This window comes from Pristis pectinata, chromosome 10 (assembly GCF_009764475.1).
Source record: "Pristis pectinata isolate sPriPec2 chromosome 10, sPriPec2.1.pri, whole genome shotgun sequence".
Classification (NCBI taxonomy): Eukaryota; Metazoa; Chordata; class Chondrichthyes; order Rhinopristiformes; family Pristidae; genus Pristis; species Pristis pectinata.
The window spans coordinates 32544723-32561123 of NC_067414.1; positions in this window are offsets into that span (position 1 = coordinate 32544723).

A 16401-nucleotide genomic window follows, 5' to 3' on the forward strand; every position below is an offset into this window, starting at 1 on the left:
TCTTGGAGTATCACCTCTGAAGAATCCTTCAACACTGCAGTTACCTTGGGGGGCATCACAGTCATTGGTCATGTTTTCCCTCCAATTTTTTTCAGCATTTCAGTCAGCTGCAAACTAATGCTGTAAATGAATGCTGCATCCAAAAATCAGCAAACTATTGAGTTGGAAATTTTGAATGAGGAAAATGTGTACAGAGGCAAGTGGCTAACTATAGCACCACTGGCAGCCTGGCTGATCATATGCCAGTCTGTAACATTGCCAAGAGCTTAAGTACTTACCCGCCCAGTTTAAATTTTTTTTAATTTTAAAAAATTTTTTACTTACAGCGTGGTAACAGGCCCTTCCGGCCCAACGAGTCCGCACCGCCCATTTTAAACCCAAATTAACATACCCGTACATCTTTGCAATGTGGGAGGAAACCGGAGCACCCGGAGGAAACCCACGCAGACACGGGAGAACGTACAAACTCCTTACAGACAGCGACGGGGATCGAACCCCGATCGCTGGCGCTGTAACAGCGTCGCGCTAACCGCTACGCTACCGTGCTACCAAATACCAAAAAAAGGAAAGAAAAGGAAATAAATTGCAAAACAATTCAGACTGAAATTGGTAAATTGGTTTATTATTGTCACATGTACCCAGGTACAGGTGAAACACTTTGTCTTGCCTGTCATTCATACAGATCATTTCATCGCATATGTGCATTGAGGTAGTATAAGGGAAAACAATAAGAGAAAGCAGAATAAGGTGTTATAGTTACAGAGAAAGTGCAATGCAGGCAGACAATAAGGCCATAATGAGGTAGATTGTGAGGTCAAGAGTCCATCTTATTGTACTAGGGACAGTTCAACAGTCTTATAATATCCAAAATCAACATACACAATTAGTTTTTTAAAATTGCGTTTTTCTGAGTGACTTCCTATAGTCTTGTAAAATGTACATTTTCACCACAGCCAGCTGAAGAGGTCTTCTCAAGTACAACTGATGACTGAGCATAAATAAAAACAGAAAAAGCTGGAAATACTTCAACGGGTCACATAGCATCTGTGGGGAGAGATGAAGAGTTAATGTTTCAGATCAATGAACCTTCATCGGAACTGGGAAAAAGGAAACAAGTTTTAAAGTGCAGAGGAAGAGGAGAGGGGTACAGAAAACCATTGGGATGGTCTATGATAGCAAGGAGACCAGGAAAGATTGAATGAAAAGTATAACCTCATTTTCTAGAACACTGCATCTTCTATGGATATTGTCTGTGGGCATGAATCCTGCATTTCTTAGTACATGCATACACAAAATTTATTTTGCTTTTAATCTAGTTGGGGAAAACAATTCAACTCAACTGTCACAACGTTTCTGCAATTGATCAGTGAACACAGCTTTAATGAAAAAAGGTTTTTGTCAAAAACCATCATCCAACAACCTGAATCCCCTCTGATCCCTTCTCTGTCCTCCTGATCCCCCCCAGGTCCTCTCGCACACCCACTTCTTTCCACCGATTTTCCCCCCTCCCACCCCCCACTTCCAGCCCTCGGTTTTCCTTTCCACTTGATCCCACCTGGTCTGTCAATCACACACACACTCTACCCACTTAGTCCCCTGTCCCATCTCCTGCCCCTACAGTTCCCCTTTTGCCCACTATCCTTATCTATTTTCACTCTTCACCTTCCTTGCTTATCAGATTCTGCAGCCCTTTGTTGTTCAGCTTCTGTCACCATCTCTATACCTCCCTCCCCCACCTGGCTCCATCTACCCATCAACCTCTCCCCACCTGGTTCCACCCATCAATTGCCAGCTCCAGCCTCACCCCTCCCCCTCACCACTTTATATTGGCTATCTCCCCTTTACACTCCCAGTCTTGATGCAGGATCTCAACCTGAAACCTAGACTCTCCCTCTGCCTCCACAGATGCTGATTGACCTGCTGAGTTCTTCTAGCCGTTTTTTCTTTGCTCAGCATCTGCACTCTTCTACTCAGACCCTCTCCCTCAACGCTTTTTAGGATACTTCATCAAACGTATTGGTGCTGCTTCCTACAATACTACAGAAAACAAAAATTCATTTTTTTGTAGCCAATTTCCCCTCTGGCCTTGCTTTCACATGTCAATGTTGCCTGGATCACCAGTGGCAGGATCCTTGGTGGCGGATCACCAGTGGCAGGACACCAGGGCTGGCAGATTCCACATGCACACAGAGCCCTGGATTTGCTCCTTGGGGGATTCGATGAAGGAAGTATCAAGTTGCATGTACTAGCTGCTCAGTCCAGGCATGGTGGGAATATAGTAAGCCTTAAATCAGTACGACCACCATCCACAATGCAACCTCTCATGGCAGAGGCCCTCCAGGTGCTGAGACAGTTGTTGAACACGCCTTGAGCTGCAATGCTATGTCCTCCTTGGGGGCACAATTATAAAAGGGGGACAAGAACAGAATGATCCGTGGTGAGTGTGCATATTGTGTAATGGAATCAGCACTGTAGAAAGAATAGGAATAAATGCTGATGGCCTACCCCAGTTGCAGTCCTGGCAATGTTCTTTTGCAGATATACTTTTTTTTCCACTAAACATCTTAGTTTCTTTACTCAAACATCAGGAGTACTTCTTTAAGAAGCATACTGTATGCTCAGTTGTGTTTGCTGCGTGGGCTCTGCTCTTAGCTGTGTCCCCAGGGCATTGTGAATCAGGGCTGAATTGATCGACACAATCTAAGCTAGGGTGGAGTGAAAGCTTCCGCACCATTAAAGTTAAATCATCGGGCATAAAGGCAGGTAACATATCTACCTTGTCAGAATTTGAACAGAATGACAGCTGCCAAATACAGGTAAGATCTGGTAGGGATTAGGTCTGGACCCATAACCTCCAACTCAGTAGCAAGAGCGTTAGTGCTAAGCCAAGGATGACACTGAACGCAAGTATTAACTTTTACATATTTTTCTTTATATGTTTGAAAACCACTTCACAGGCACGGTAGTGTAGCGGTTAGCGTGACGCTATTACAGCACCAGCAACCTGGGTTCAATTCTGGCCACTGTCTGTAAGGAGTTTGTATGTTCTCCCCGTGTCTGCGTGGGTTTCCTCCGGGTGCTCCAGTTTCCTCCCACATTCCAAAGACGTTACGGGTTAGGAAGTTGTGGGCGCGCTATGTTGGCTCCGGAAGCGTGGCGACACTTGTGGGCTGCCCCCAGAACACTCTACACAAAAGATGTATTTCATTGTGTGTTTGGATGTACATGTGACAAATAAAGATATCTTATCAATAATAAATTTGCACGATGTACTGCCAAAATCCTATTAACGCTCACAAAAATTAACAGGAATTGTACTGGCTAAAGGTATCCAATATTCTTAAAGTTGGAAATATCAATAGTACCTTTTATTTTTGGACTTTGCTCAGATTAACTTTAATGCAGTAAAAATTCAGTGCTCATCTATTTAACGATGGTTACAGAATTTTGGAGTTAGTGGCAGTTAACTGAGTCTTAAACTTGCTAGGAGACATTTAAAAAAAATTCTGAAAGAAGTTGTTGAAGGAGTTCCTGAATGTAATTCTTGTCTGATCACTTTCTGAGGTATATACAGTATAGGTGAAGAGCCTGAAAGCCCCAGTTAGAGAAAGTTCAGAACAGGCAGGATGGATTTAGTCAGAAAATTGTTAGATAAAAATGCACTAGAAGTTTTACAGATTGCCAAATTTAGTAATGATAATCTGGAGAGCATTACCCAATCTATTATTCACAGAGTTAATTAGACTGTTAAAATTTATCTTACAAAATGTGGTGACTTCAAAATAACATGATTTTATTTGTCTCATGCCAACCACAAAACAACCTGGTATTAGAATGCTGTACTCTTCTACTACCTGTTCCTCATACATATGCAGAACAGAAGTCTTTGTAGAAAACCAAAAAAATCCCTACTCTGTGCAAAAAGGAACCAGGGTTGAGTTTGTTTTTCCACGATATATATCTTCTCAGTGATCTTTTAAGAATGATTCCATTGTGTACTGAGAAATGTTCAGCATCCTTCATGTACTCTGCAATAAAGTATACATAACCTGTAACCGCTTGTTGCCCAATATGAGAACATTTTTAGTAGAATATGAATGTTGGTTACACATCTAATTCAATGGTACTTATGTGAATCTACTCACAGAAACAGGAGTTGGTCATTTCTCCCCTCCAGTATGTTTCTTCATTCAGCAAGTTTGTGGGTGAACTGTCACCTAATTCTTTTCACCTGCCATTGCCCCAAATGTCTTCATATAGAAATCTATCATTCACAGATTTAAAAATACCAAATAACCAAGGGGCAATCACTGCTTGAGCAAGAGAGTTCCAATTATTTTTTGTCCCATTTGTGATGTAGTTTACCTTAACTTTAAGTTGTGAAAGTCCTGGCTTTAATTTTTTTAGGACCCATCTCCTAATCTTATACTTCCCAAATTGCAGAAATCAGTTTCTTCTAATATCTTGAAGATTTTTTACCAAATCATCTCACAGTCCTCTAAGCTCTTGGAAATACTCTCAGTTTCTGCGACCTATTCACATAAGCCTAGGAATCCAGGCAGCATGTGGGTAAATCTACTTTGTACATTCACTGAGATCAGAATATCCACCCTAAAGTGTGGTGCCCAGAACCTGTCACATTGTCTTAGGCATTGTCAAACAAGGGCTTTGTTTAGCTGTAGCACCATCTTATATTCCTGTCCTTTAGGGACAGAAAACAATGTTCTGTTAGTCCTTTTGATCATTTTTTGTACTTCTCCTTATCATTCTAATAATTTTTGTACACAGACTCTTGAAACTTTTGGACCTCTGCTTTTTCCGACCATTCACCATTTAGAAAATTTTCTGATCTACCCCATAAAGGGTCAAACTAAATGACACTCACACCGGTTATGAATTGAAATCCATTTGCCACTGTTTTGCTTATTCATTTATTTTCTTAATAACCCTTGATAATTTTATGTTTCTGTCTACACCAGGGATAGCTATACCCTTGGACCAAATTCAGCCTGTAACACAACTCTTAATGCCTGCTAAAAAGCTCCCAGGTTTGGGTATGCTACCACACATCGAGCACAAGGCATCACCTATGGTAGAAATGTTGTGGAGAAAATCTTGGAGGTTAAAAAGAGGACCACAGTGGGGAGGAAAGAGTTGGAGAAAGGATCAAGGTCTGGTAATGGTGGTGGTGGGAAGCTTGTGAGAGGACATAGATCTAGAGGGGCTAGTGGTTGGTGTGGGGGAGAAAAACACAGTTTACGTTTCAGGTCAGAGACCCTTCATCAGAACTGGAAAAAAGATCCAAATTTCTCCTGTAAGTTTTTGTTAGATATTACTACTTTTCCAGATGTGGTAAAAGATCATCAACCTGAGACATTAATTCCGTTTCTCTTTCTGCAGATGCTGCCTCACCAGCTGAGTAATTGCAACTTTTTCGGTTTAATTTCAAATTTTCACTATTTGTGGTTATTTGCTTTTTAAAGGGTGTAAACTGGGTACCTTCCTGGATGAAGGAAGACTGCTTATGCTCTCTGCAAGTAGCCCAAGTGGGGCTGCATTTTTTCTTTGCATGCATGGTAGAACTTTACACAAGTGACATCTCTGCACATACTCAGTGGTCACTGCGTCCCAGTGCTTACCAGCAATAATTCTGGCACATAGACTCCCTCTTCAATCTGAAAATGGCCCTCCAAGCACTAAGGTTTAGGCACACTCGATATACACCATTTAGGTTTGGTTATGGAAACAAAATCAAACACAATAATGGTAAATCTCACTAACTGCAATTGAGATGAAAGCTCAGTTGTCTGTTGTGGTAGCATTGATTGAGTAAAGACTATTTACTCTGATTGGCCAGAGCACCTGGAGAATTGCATCTTCCTGAACAGGCAGGCAGTCGAACAGGCCTTGGGTTTGAATGACAGCACCAGATGAAGCCATATCTCAGGAATACACTCCACCAGAGTGCCAATCTAGGTTGTATTCTGGAGTGCTGAAGGGATCTGCAACCTCTGACTTGGAGGAAGGATGCTACCATTCAACCTTGTTAATTAATCTTCACATTGAAAAGTCCTCAGAAACTAAATGACATGAACACCCACTTGGAATCCAATACTTTCTCCTTCTACTTAATCACAAGTGAATTGAAATTTAGTCATCAAATATTATTGGATGGATTAAAAATATTGGGAGTTTAATTCTAATACTCTGGCTATGCGAAGAACACAGACAAACTAGTGCTTGCATGACCCACTTACAGCACTACATGCTGAAGGTCTACAAATGTCCTGTCACGAGGAGACTTATACTACCTGGGAACAGGCTATTTTACAGAACCTACAAAGGAACAGACTAATTTAGATTTGGTTATATGTAATGAGGAAGGATTAATAAGTGATCTTGTGGTTAAGGAGTAGTAGTGACCACAACGTGGTATAATTTCAGATACAATTTAAAGGTGAATACCTTGGGTCCAAAACCAGTGTCTCCAACTTAAATAAGGGCAATTACAGGAGTATGAAGATGGAGTTGTTTAGCGTGGATTGTGTAAATAAACTAAGAGATAGGTCAGTGGAGGAACAGTGGCAGATATTTAAACAGCTGGTCCATAACACTCGGCAGAAATTTATCTCAACTAGAAAGAGGGATTCCATGAAAAAGAGGAACCATCTATGGTTAATAAAGGAGGCCAAAGATAATGTTAAATTGAAAAGTAGGGCATATAAAGTAGTGAGGGCCAGAGAATTGGGAATTATTCAGGAACCAGCAACAAAAAACTAAAAAGGTCATAAAAAGAGAATTGATTTTGAGAGAAAACTTGCATGTAATATCAAAACAAATAGTAGATGTTTCTCTGGATATGTGAAAAGGAAGAGAGTGGCTAGGGTGTGAGACCTATGGAGAGTGAGGCTGTGGGATTAATATCAGGAAACAATAAATTGCAGTTAAATCAATTTTTTGCATTAGTCTTCATTGTGGAGACACTGCAAATATCTTGATGATAACAGATGTGCTGGTTTCAAACAGCATGGAAGAACTTGTAAAAAATCCCAATCATGATAACGCATTAGAAAAACTCACGGGTCTAAGGCCAAGTAAGTCACCAGGGCCTGATGGCCTGGGCTCAGGAATTTTAAAGAAAATAGCCTCAGTGGTAGTGGGCTCATTAGTTGAAGTTCTTTGAAACTTACTGAGTACTTTGAGGGCACCAATGGATTTGAAAATGTTCCCTTCATTCCTCTCTTGTTCAAGAAGGGAGGAAGACAAATGGTGGGAAACTACAGGTGTCACAAACCAGTAACAAAAGAAACACACTGAGCATAATTCAATGTTAAAACTATTTTATTAATCACTACTTATGATAATACGTAAAATAAAAGTAAAAATGTTAGTATGTTAGAAATTCAAAAAATGTTAAACCTTGAACGTTAACCCCTAAAACTAAACTCTTTGTGTGTGTGTGTGTGTGGCAAAGTCCCAAACTCCAAGTTCAGGAATGGTTCTTAAAGTTCAGTTCTGCAAGCCATAAGGTGAAACATGAGCAAAGGCTTCTTCAACAACCACCGTTGTCTGAAGATAAGACGTAGATGTAGAGAACATAGGGAGAGTAAATACGAAATCCAAATGTTCCACGATGGAACCCAAACGACACTTCCTCACCCTGAAAAGCATCCAAATCGTGGTCGTCCACACACAAATACCTGTTTCCTTCTACAGGTCAGCAACAAAGTGAACTCCACCGGATTACTTCCAATTTCCATATATAGATTTCAGCGGCAGACACAGTTATTGTTTCTCATCCATTGATAGAGAAAACTAGCAGGCTGGTTTCTCTCTCCATTCTCTCTCTCTCTCTCTCTTCTGACTTCTTCAACAACGTCATTACGTCCTTTATCTTCTATTGATGTAAGCACACCCCACACACACACACACACACACACACACTCTATCTCTATCTTAAAGGGACATTCATTGAGTCCGTAACACCTCCCACCTAAAAAGAATTTTTCCCAAGAAAAATTTAACCGCGCATACAGTTAGTAATGTTAATAATTATCATGCTACACAATTACAGAATAACAGATTAGTACAGATACATGTTTCCCATTTAACATCAGGAAAGACAATCAGCAATCACATTATCTTTGCCTTTAATGTGAGTTATCATGAGATCAAACTCTTGCAAAATTAAACTCCAGTTTAACAGCCTTCTGTTCTTGTTTTTGACTCGGCTCAGAAACACCAGTGGGTTATGATCTGTATATACAGTCAATGGTTTCTGAGCGGTGCAAACATATACACTGAAATGTTGCAAGGCTAAAACAAGAGACAGTAATTCTTTCTCTATGGTGGAATAATTCTTTTGATGCTCATTAAATTTCTTTGAAAAGTAAGCTACAGGATGGTCAATATCATCAAGGTCACTCTTCTGCAACAACACAGCTCCTGCAGCTTCATCACTGGCATCTACTGCTAATGAAAATAGCTTTTCAAAGTCAGGTGTTTTGAGCACAAGATGGTAGCATAAAATGGCTTTCAGCTTCTCAAATGCTTCTTGACAAGAATCTGTCCAAACAAACTTTACTCCCTTCTTCAGAAGATTAGTTAAGGGAAGAGCAATATCAGCAAAATTTTTACAAAATTTTTGATAATATCCAACCATTCCCAAATCTCTTCTAACAGTCCTCGTACCTGTGGGAATAGGGAACTCAGATATTGCTTGAACTTTTGCCTGAACAGGAGCTTGCTTGCCTTGACCTACAACATAACCAAGATACGTCACAGTGGCATGGCCAAATTCACTTTTAGCCAAGTTAACTGTAAGGTTAGCTTCGGAAAGTCTTTCAAACAACCTTTCTAACGCAGAGATGTGATCCTCCCATGTATCATTCCCAGTCACTAAGTCGTCAATGTAGGCATCTGTATGTTTTAACCCATGAATCACCAAATTAATCATTCTTTGAAATGTTGCCGGAGCATTTTTCATTCCAAATGGCAAAACATTGTATTCATACAATCCAGAAGGGGTTACAAAGGCTGAAATCTCCCTTCCTCTATCTGTTAATGGAACACACCAGTACCCTTTTAATAGGTCAATCTTTGTAAGAAATTTTGCCTTTCCCACTCTATCTATGCAATCATCCACCCTAGGAATAGGGTAAGCATCTGACTTTGTTACAGCATTCACTTTCCTGTAATCTGTGCAAAATCTAACAGTTCCGTCAGGGTTAGGTACAATAACACAGGGCGAACTCCAATTTGAAGTAGAATGTCTAATAATATCATTTTCCAACATGTATTTTATCTCCTGATCAACAAGTTTACTTTTTTCCACATTCATGCGATATGGGTGTTGTTTGATTGGTTTTGCATCTCCAACATCAACATCATGGGTAATTATCGATGTTCTGTTTGGAACATCTGGGAACAGATTTTTAAATTTTAAAATTAATTCTCTCATCTGTTGTTTTTGTGAAACTTGCAAATGGTCCAACTTTGTTTCAAGGTTCTCCAGGATATTTTGGTTTTTTAGTTTCGATGAAACAATATTTGGTCTAAATTGGCCTTCCTCAACATCCACATCATGCATTCTAGAAACAACCTTCACATCACCCACCAAGGCCACAACTGAATCCCTCTCATAATAAGGCTTTAGCATGTTTACATGACAGAGTTGTGTTTTCTTGCGTCTATCTGGTGTTTTGATTATATATGTTAAATCAGTCACTCGAGATTCAATAACATAGGGTCCAGAAAAACGAGATTGCAATGGATTATTTTGGCTAGGGAAAAATACCAACACCTTTTGCCCCACTGCAAATGTCCTAGGCCGAGCACGTCTATCAAAATATGTCTTCATTCTTATCTGGCTGGTTTTCAAATTCTCTCTCGCTGGCTGGCAGACTCTCTCCAACCGAGTTTTAAATTTTTGGACATAGTCCAACAGACTCAAGTGCACTTCTTCATTAACCCATTGCTCTCTTAACAATTCCAAAGGTCCTCTCACCCTATGTCCAAATACAAGCTCAAACGGACTAAATCCTAATGACTCCTGGATTGATTCTCTAATGGCAAACAAAAGTAAATGAACACCTTCGTCCCAATCCTTTGTGTTTTCAAAGCAATAAGTCTTCAGCATATTTTTGAGAGTAGAATGAAATCTCTCCAGAGCTCCTTGAGATTCTGGGTGATATGCAGATGATACAATCTGCTTTGCTCCCAGCTCATAGACTAGTTGTTCAAAAAAATTTGACATAAAATTACTACCTTGATCAGATTGGATTTCTTTTGGCAAACCAAACAAGGTAAAACATTTTAAAAGAGCCTTTGACACCGTCTTGGCCTTAATATTTCTAAGGGGTATTGCCTCTGGAAATCTAGAAGTGGCACACATGATGGTTAACAAATACTGATTTCCAGTCTTAGACTTTGGTAATGGGCCAACACAGTCCACAATCACTTTCGAAAAGGGTTCACCAAAAGCAGGAATTGGCTTCAACGGAGCCACAGGGGGTTTTTGATTTGGTTTACCTACCATCTGACATGTGTGACAGGTTCGACAAAACATCACCACATCTTTTCTCAAACCAGGCCAATAGAATTGTTTCAAGATCTTCCCTACAGTTTTATTCACACCAAAATGGCCACCTAAAGGCATACAATGGGCCAGATTTAAAATCTCATTCCTATAAACTTTTGGAACAACAACCTGATGAATAACTTACCATTCCTCATTAACAGGGACATGAGGAGGTCTCCATTTCCTCATTAACACTCCATTTTTGACATAATATCCAATTGGCACTTTTTCAATCTCCTCACATGAAAGTGCTTTTTCTTTCAATTCTGTCAACTCAGGATCCTTTGTCTGTTCCACCATAAACTCCTTCCTCGACAAAGACAAATCTTTAAATTCAGGCTCACTATAAGGATGTTGATTCTCCAGTGAAGACAGAAAAGTCTCAGACAAGGCATCATAATTTTCTTCCTGTTTAGGACTGTCACAGGGAACCACATCAGACTGCACCGGACTGTCGGTCTTGGCTAATTCTTTAGCTCTAGCTCGAGTCACTGCACATGATAGGTACACATCTGGATCATTCTCAGACTCATCAATCCTTGGTTTGGTCATTAACTGTACCACAGGAACAATTTCTCCATCCGCAAGGTCATTTCCCAATAACAAAGAAACTCCTTCCACTGGTAACCTAGGTCTTATCCCTATCTCGACTGGTCCTTCTACGAACTTTGACTTTAAAATCACCCTGTGTAAAGGGACAGACATGGTGTCATCTGTAACGCCTTGCACTAGATTTACCTCACCAGTGTCAGTTTCTTCACCAAAATTTAAAACACTGTCCAGCAAGAGAGATTGGCAAGCCCCAGTATCTCTAAAAATTTTCACTGGCACCTGGGGTGACTCATCATTCAGTGAAACAAAACCCTCTGATACATAAGAATGGAATTCCTTTCTCACCTCCTCCAACTTTTCCGCTTTTACCTCTTGCAAGGACTAATCTTTAACAGCATCTCCTAAACCTTTTTGATTTTTAATTGCCTGAAAGCAAGCATTGGGCACAGCTTCCTTCCTTTTTTTCAAAAGGGCACAATTAGATATCACATGGTCAGGTTTCTTACAGTAATAACAAGTACGCTCAACAGGTCTCTCCAGCCCTGGCTTCTTTTCATCCTTCCCTTTTTGATTACCTCCCAATTTAATCTCCGGTTTACCTGGATTGTCCTTATAACTCTTTTGAAAGGTTTTAGGTTGTCCCCATTTGGATTTATGGGTTAAAGCATAATCATCTGCCAACATAGCAGTTTCTTGTAAAGTTTCCACCTCCTTTTCATTTAAATATGTTGTTAATTCAGTTGGAACACATCTTTTAAAGTCTTCCACTAATATCAATTCTTTCAATTTATCAAAATCCCTATCTACATTTTTAGCCATGTACCATCGTTCAAAACATATTCTCTTTCCATTGGCAAATTCCATGTAAGTCTGATCTGCAGATTTCCTCAAGTCTCTAAATTTTTGTCTATAAGCTTCAGGTACCAATTCACAGGCCTTTAACACAGCTTGTTTTACCTTGGTATAATCAGCTGCATCCTCAACAGACAAAGCAGAATAAGCTTTTTGAGCTTTACCTTTAATCACACTCTGTAACATAAGAGCCCATCCTTCCTTTGGCCAGTTTGAACTCACAGCAACCTTTTCAAAATGTTGGAAATACTGATCAACCTGATCTTCCTCAAAAGGAGGGACTAATCGAACCTCTCTGCTGGCTAAAAACCCATCATCAGAATCAGATTCCAAACTCTTACGCTTCATTTGTAACTCATGCTGCCTCTGTTTCTCCTTCTCCTCTCTATCCAGCTCCATCCTCTTCAATTCCATCTGCTTCATTGCTAGATCAGCCTCTATCTTCATCCGAGTTATCTCTCGTTCAGCCTCTAATTTCCTTTGCTCTCGTTCAGCCTCTAATTTCTCTTGTTCGGCCTCTATCTTTAACTGGGTTTGCTCTCGTTCAGCCTCTATCTTTTTTTGTCCCAACTTGAACTTCAGTCGTGTTTGTTCTAACTCCATCTTTGCTATCTGCACCTGTCTAACAGGAATCTCTGACTCACTCCCAGAAAACTCTTCTAACTCTTCGAATTCTTCCTCCTCCAGATCCTCCAACTCCACTGGTTGAAAAGTCACATCAGAAATCACTGGTTTACTCCCAGGAAACTCAACTACCTCACTCAACTCAAACACTTCCTTCTCCAAATAATAGTCAACTATCATTCTATGAATAACTGCTTTTCTCATAAACTGCTTTACTTCTGTAAGGTTTAGCTTTGTAGCAATCTTTATCAAATCATCCTTTTTCGCCACCTCCAATCCCTTTAGGGTTGGTGACTCCAAAAATGCCTTAATATCCATTGCTGCTGGTTTCCACACACACAAGCCAATTAAAAAGAATTTATCAGACCTCCCTCAACAATCTTTGGATGGAATCCCGAACAAATCTCGTCAATCTGGGGAACGATCCCAGACGACATTCGTTAATCTTTGGGTTGGATCCCGGACGAGCCCCCAATTTTGTCACGAATCAGCAACAAAAGAAACACACTGAGCATGATTCAGTGTTAAAACTATTTTATTAATCACTACTTATGATAATACGTAAAATAAAGGTAAAAATGTTAGTATGTTAGAAATTCAAAAATGTTAAACCTTGAACGTTAACCCCTAAAACTAAACTCTTTGTGTGTGTGTGTGTGTGTGTGTGTGTGTGTGTGTGTGTGTGTGTGTGTGTGTGTGTGGCAAAGTCCCAAACTCCAAGTTCAGGAATGGTTCTTAAAGTTCAGTTCCGCAAGCCATAAGGTGAAACATGAGCAAAGGCTTCTTCAACAACCACCGTTGTCTGAAGATAAGACGTAGATGTAGAGAACATAGGGAGAGTAAATACGAAATCCAAATGTTCCACGATGGAACCCAAACGACACTTCCTCACCCTGAAAAGCATCCAAATCGTGGTCGTCCACACACAAATACCTGTTTCCTTCTACAGGTCAGCAACAAAGTGAACTCCACCGGATTACTTCCAATTTCCATATATAGATTTCAGCGGCAGACACAGTTATTGTTTCTCATCCATTGATAGAGAAAACTAGCAGGCTGGTTTCTCTCTCCATTCTCTCTCTCTCTCTCTTCTGACTTCTTCAACAACGTCATTACGTCCTTTATCTTCTATTGACGTAAGCACGCCCCACACACACACACACACACACACACACACACACACACACACACACACACACACACACACACACCCACACACACACACACACACACACACACACACACACACACACCCACACACACACTCTCTCTATCTTAAAGGGACATTCATTGAGTCCGTAACACAGGCCAGTTAGTTTAAAATCTATCGATGGGAAAATTGTAGAGTTAAGGAAGAAATAGCTAATCATTTAGGAAACTTCAATTTAATCAACCCAAGTCAACATGGTTTCATGAGAGGGAAATCATGTTTGACAAATTTGTTTGAGTTCTTAGGATGTAACTAGAAAGTAGATAGAGGGGAGCCTGTGGATGTGGTGTATTTGGACTTCCAAAAGGCATTTGACAAAATGTCACATAAAAGAGTTCATGGTAGTTATTAGAGGAAGTGTGTTAACATGGGTTGGAAGCTGGCTGTCACATAGAAAGAAGAGAGTTGGAATAAGTGGGTTTACTTCAGGTTAGAAGGATGTAACTAGTTGAATACCCCAGGGATCAGTTCTTGCCCCTCAATTCTTTACTATTTATATTAATGACCCAGAAAAGGGGCAGAACTTAAAGATTTCAAGTTTGCCAATGGCACAAAAATAGGTGGAAGGGTAAGTTGTGATGAAGATATTGTGACTGTACAATGGGATATTCATTAAATAAATAGGCAAAAACTTGGCAAATGGAGTTTAATGTGAAAAGTGTGAAGTCATGCAACTTGGTAAGAATCAAAAGGCATATTATTATCTAAATGGAAAGAAACTGCAAATTAGTGAAGTTCAGAGGGATCTCGGTATTCTAGTACACGAATCACAAAAACGTAGCAGGCAGGTGCAGCAAGTAGTTAAGAGGGCAAATGGGATATTAGCCTTTATTGTGAAGGGATTGGAGTTTAGAAATAGAGAAATATTAAAACTATTCAGCATATTGGTGAGGCCACACTTGGAATTATGGTCCCCTTACCTAAGAAAAGATATAGTAGCACTGGAAGCAGTCCAAAAGAGATTCATCGGGCTGATAGCTGGAATGTGAGGATTGAGTTATCAAGAAAGGTTAAAGAGGTTGGGTCTGTATTTTTTAAAGTTCAGAAGAATGAGGAGTGATTTTATTGAAATATATAAGATCATATAGGGGTACGACAGGGTAGGTATTGAGATGTTTTCACAAGAAGGAGAATCTGGAAAGAGGAGACATAGTTTCAAAATTAGGGATCAGTCATTTAAAACTGAGGTATGTAGAAATTTCTTCTCACTGAGGGTAGTGAACCTCTGGAATTCCCTCTGCCAAAGAATAGTAGAGGCTAGATTAAAAGAAGAATTCAAAGTGCACGTAAATAAATTTTTAAAAGAGCAAGGAATTGTATGCTGTAGGGATCTGACATAATGAGGGAGTCAAGACCTGGGGTAGTTCAGCCATGTTCACATTGAAAGGTGGGACAGGCTTGAGGTGACAATTGGCCTGCTCCTGCTCCTACTTGCTTGTGTTTCTTGTTTCTTGCAGCAATAACAGAGTCACTGTGGTGTGCTGAGGCTTCATGCTTCCACCCTAATTCTTAGAATTGGGATAATTTGAATTAATCTGTGAAGTATTATGGATTGTTTCGGGCATGGCCAAGACACGAATCTGGTGAGAAGGGTGAAATGGGTGTAGCACCTGCAGCAAACTCCAGACATTTGGCATGCAAATCTGCTAAGATAAAGTGATGTTGAATTTAATAAATCTCAATTAGCACCAAAGGCAAAAAAGCAATAACAATTTGTAGAGAAAAAATAAATTACTTCTTTCAGGAAGGGAACCTGCTGCTCATAACTGTGTGACTTATAATTGGCTTCAGTCATCACGTTTCACATTACCTGAATGACACTGAATACCTTCTGAGGAGCTTTAATGAGCTTACTGGGACTCAAGAAAGAAATACCACCATTATCTCAAAACACTTAAGCATAGGCAATAAATGTGGTCCTATGGCTTAGTCCACATTCTAAGAGCAGGTAAAAATATTTAATTCTTAAAGTCCCCGAGGAAGCTCTTAATGTTGAACATTCCTTCTATTCATGTCTAATTGCCATAAGCACATCTTTGCCTCTGCACATGTATATCTGACAACAGGCAAAAATAGTTCATATGTCATCAGATACTGGGGTGGGAAGGTTTTCCACTGCATTCAGGTTTGGTTTTACTAGTTTATTAACATTGCTGAAGAGAGGATTTATATGTATTCTGGTGCAAATTGAACTGCAAAATGTTGTGGACAGTTACAATATTGCTTTTATTCTGCTCTCAGCATCGTGCTATGTCACACTGCTTCCTTGTGTCATTGAACCTAATTATGAGTTTTATCATCTGTAGAATTGTATGGAATTGTTCTTTTAGTGGGGTATTTTCTTCTTTAAGTGGCAAATGTTTTAAGTATTCCATTTAGCTTCAGGGAGTCATTACCACATTAGAGAATAGATGTTAATGATATGTTATTACATTTGTGGCAAGTAAAAGGGTTTATAGGAATGAAGTGCAAATTTTGGCTCTGTAGTGGCTCTGTCACACTAAGAAAGTTTGTACAGTTTCAGAATGGCTGCATGCTTGAAAGTGTGAATGCTGACACAGCTAATGCCCACCAGAAGCATCCA